The sequence below is a fragment of the Petromyzon marinus genome, chromosome 53 (genome assembly GCF_048934315.1).
Source record: "Petromyzon marinus isolate PM22_M1 ecotype Great Lakes invasive population chromosome 53, UKy_Petmar_22M1.pri1.0, whole genome shotgun sequence".
NCBI classification, from domain to species: Eukaryota; Metazoa; Chordata; class Hyperoartia; order Petromyzontiformes; family Petromyzontidae; genus Petromyzon; species Petromyzon marinus.
In genome coordinates this window covers 5,597,729-5,602,342 of record NC_133719.1, presented here as the reverse complement: position 1 = coordinate 5,602,342, position 4,614 = coordinate 5,597,729, and positions in this window count along the sequence as shown.

Here is a 4,614-nt window from a genome sequence, read left to right as displayed (position 1 = left end):
TACCAGGCCTACGGCTTGTTTATTTTACTTAAAATGTAACGTATTCGCATCAAACTTGTAAAATGCACCAATTTCGTTATGAACGCTTTGTCGCGGAGTTTATTGGGCCAACATTTCTGGTCAACAGTGCCACAAAGTGTTCCATTGGTCCGTTTATTACATCGCGTTTCTGAAAACGTGTTTATTGACAGAATTGTCAGGACAGATCATAAGGAAAACATTGTTAAGAAACATTTATTTTATGTGTTCACAGCGCAGGATTGTGATGAGGGTTCAGTAACTAAAAAGTGTATGGCCCCAAACAGCTCAAGGGGTCCTGGATGCATCATGGGTGGTGGGTAGGTGGTGGGGGGGGTGATTCGTGGTTGGTGGGGGGTGGGTGAGTGGTGGGGGAGCGCCATCTACAGTGGGGATGTGTGGTGCCACAACAGCGAAGCCGCTCCGTCGAAACCGGGGCCGCCGCTGTGCTGCTGCGACCAAGAAGCCACCTGCCTCCCGTCACAGCACTTCCCCCGCCACCCTCCCCCCCCCCTAAACACACACACACTCAAGTAGGGCCTCATGGGGAGGGGGGGGCAACTGCCCTGAGTTTTTACCCGAGAAGCCTCTTCGTGGGGGTGCTCCACGGTTTCTCAGGGTCAGGGAATTGGCAGCCCCGCCCCCCAGGCCAAATGGCACTGCGGCGCCGTGGCTTAACTTAGAATTAAATGACCACGGCGAACTCACTGAGAACCACAGTGAGGAGATGCCCAGGACACACGCGGACCAGCAGACAGGTGGGGAGCGGGGCAGCGCGGGTTAAGCGTCTCTACCTATGGTGCACCGCGGGTTAGCGTCTCTACCCTTGATGCACTGCAGATTAACGGCCCTACCCATGATGCACCGCGAATTAACGGCCCTACCCATGATGCACTGCGGATTAACGGCCCCAACCGTGATGCACCGCGGATGGGCGGTGCGAGGGCTGTGAAAGGAGCATAAAAATGGACGCTTTGGGGAAGCACAGGGCCACTTTTTTTCTACTGGAGATCAACAGGAGGGAGGATCGAGGAGCCGTCACCTCACTGTTACTCGCACGTCTGTGAGACGGGGCAGAGAACAGCCAGATTCTGTTTACAGGATCATCTATCTGCGACCTCCATCGCTGCGAGGTCGGACCGTAAGTACGAGGGAGAGAGGTAAGACAAAGGGACGAAATTCGGAGAAAAAATAGAGGACAGACAGGTCGATTAAGTATCAGGCAGTAGACAGATAGGTTAGACCTGTCCTGCTGGTCCGTACTGACACGCGCAGTCTAGTTCGTTTATTCGTGGGGAATAAACCGTCAGTAGGGTATAAACCGCGTCGTGTTGTCTCTGTGAGTACGGAGGGGCGGTTCGTGGTGTGGCGAGCCTGCCCGCGGTGATTCTTTTGTTTGCGCGTGAGTGAATAATTTTACCCACGTGTTTACGCTCGCACGGGTGTTTTCACTCGGGGCTTGACGCGCATGCCGGGGCAGCAGTAATGTGCTATTACCCTGGGAATTAAAGTACGGGTCCTTCGATCATTAAATTCACTAGTGCGTGGTGTGGTGAGCCTATGCATCGTGTGGTACTGATTGTAGTTCGCCCGCGCCAGTACGGGGGCGTGCAGAAGCAGCGGCGCTCACGGCACTCGCCACGCGTGTAGCGCGTAGAGATAAATTGGGGAGCGGGTATTCCGCAGCGCAGCCTAATTAGTTGCTTCCGAACGCCTGCGACGGTAAATGAAGCAAGATTACACAATTCAAGCACGCGATGCTGCTGGCGGTGGTTACCGCGTGAGTAGAGCTGCGCCGTGAGGTACACGGGCACCCACGGGCATAATCATACACCGGGTGTTGCAGTTGTGGTAGTGGTATGACTTTAACGGGGGAGTCGGGGGCCAACGTCCCCGACAATTCGGTGATGGCGGGGGACGGTAGCCCCCACAGATGCGCCATCTGGGGATGTCGGCATCACGCGAGTCTGCTGAGGTTTTTGGTGATGGTCGAGAGTGTAGTTTTACATAGGAGCCCCTCAAACAAACATTCTACAAACAAAATGAGGGTACCCCAATGGGTTCTCCCTTATCGCCAGTGGTAGCGAATGTTTTCATGGAGAAATGTGAGACAGATGCCATCCAGACATCCACCCTACGTCCTTCCTTGTGGAAGAGATGCGTAAATGACACGTTCGTCATCTGGCCACATGGCCTGCCAGCACTGAACCAATTTCTCAACCACATTAATTCCATACACCCGTCTATCAAATTCACCATGGAAGTGGAAAAGGATGGCAAGCTACCATTCCTGGATGTTTTGATCGAGAAGAGACCTGATGGCTCTTTGGGACATTCGGTCTATAGGAAAGCCACCCACACGGATGCCTATCTAAAGCCTGACTCCCACCACCATCAAGCCCAGAAGAATTCCCTCATCAAAACACTACACCATAGGGCCCGTTGCATCTCCGACCAGCACCACCTAGCTAGTGAGTTGGAGCACGCACACCAAGCCCTTAGGATGAATGGATACTCGGACCGTACAATCCGCAAAGCTGCCTCCCCAGCCATGGGGAGACAACCTTCTGAGGATCCAACCAAAACCATCACTTTACCATACATAGCAGGGGTTACCAAAAATATTTCCAAAATCTTAAACAAACGTAAGATCCAGGTTCGTTTCAACACAGTACACAAAATCCGTGATTTAATCACACCTCTAAAGGATGTGATTCCTGACATGCAATACCCTGGTGTCTACAAACTGAGTTGTGGTTGTGGCAGCAGTGACATTGGGGAAACGAAACGACATGTCTCGGACCGCGTTCATGAACATAAGGCAGATCTGAAACACGGTAGGACCAATACATCTGCCGTTGCTGATCATTGTTTTAACGCTGTGGGCTCACACGAAATTGATTTTTCCAAAACGAAGGTACTCTGCAAACCCACCGGCTATCATCAGAGATTTGTTCATGAAGCCATCCAGATACAGTGAGGGAAAAAAGTATTTGATCCCCTGCTGATTTTGTACGTTTGCCCACTGACAAAGAAATGATCAGTCTATAATTTTAATGCTAAGTTTATTTGAACAGTGAGAGACAGAATAACAACAACAAAATCCAGAAAAACGCATGTCAAAAATATTATAAATTGATTTGCATTTTAATGAGGGAAATAAGTATTTGACCCCCTCTCAATCAAAAAGATTTCTGGCTCCCAGGTGTCTTTTATACAGGTAACAAGCTGAGATTAGGAGCACTCCCTTTAAGAGTGTGCTCCTAATCTCAGCTCGTTACCTGTATAAAAGACACCTGTCCACAGAAGCAATCAATCAGATTCCAAACTCTCCACCATGGCCAAGACCAAAGAGCTATCCAAGGATGTCAGGGACAAGATTGTAGACATACACAAGGCTGCAATGGGCTACAAGAACATTGCCAAGCAGCTTGGTGAGAAGGTGACAACAGTTGGTACGATTATTCGCAAATGGAAGAAACACAAAAGAACTGTCAATCTCCCTCGGCCTGGGGCTCCATGCAAGATCTCACCTCGTGGAGTTGCAATGGTCATGAGAACGGTGAGGAATCAGCCCAGAACTACACGGGAGGATCTTGTCAATGATCTCAAGGCAGCTAGGACCATAGTCACCAAGAAAACAATTGGTAACACACTATGTCGTGAAGGACTGAAATCCTGCAGCGCCCGCAAGGTCCCCCTGCTCAAGAAAGCACATATACATGCCTGTCTGAAGTTTGCAAATGAACATCTGAATGATTCAGAGGACAACTCGGTGAAAGTGTTGTGGTCAGATGAGACCAAAATGGAGCTCTTTGGCATCAACTCAACTCGCCGTGTTTGGAGGAGAAGGAATGCTGCCTATGACCCCAAGAACACCATCACCACCGTCAAACATGGAGGTGGAAACATCATGCTTTGGGGGTGTTTTTCTGCTAAGGGGACAGGGCAACTTCACCGCATCAACGGGACGATGAACGGGGCCATGTACCGTCAAATCTTGGGTGAGAACCTCCTTCCCTCAGCCAGGTCATTGAAAATGGGTCGTGGATGGGTATTCCAGCATGACAATGACCCAAAACACACGGCCAAGGCAAGCAAGGAGTGGCTCAAGAAGAAGCACATTAAGGTCCTGGAGTGGCCAAGCCAGTCTCCAGACCTTAATCCCATAGAAAATCTGTGGAGGGAGCTGAAGGTTCGAGTTGCCAAACGTCAGCCTCGAAACCTTAATGGCTTGGAGAAGATCTGCAAAAATGAGTGGGACAAAATCCCTCCTGAGATGTGTGCAAACCTGGTGGCCAACTACAAGAAACGTCTGACCTCTGTGATTGCCAACAAGGGTTTTGCCACCAAGTACTAAGTCATGTTTTGCAGAGGGGTCAAATACTTATTTCGCTCATTAAAATGCAAATCAATTTATAACATTTTTGACATGCGTTTTTTATTTTTTGTTGTTGCTATTCTGTCTTTCACTGTTCAAATAAACCTACCATTAAAATTATAGACTGATCATTTCTTTGTCAGTGGGCAACGTACAAAATCAGCAGGGGATCAAATACGTTTTTCCCTCACCATATATAAACACAGACAGAACTT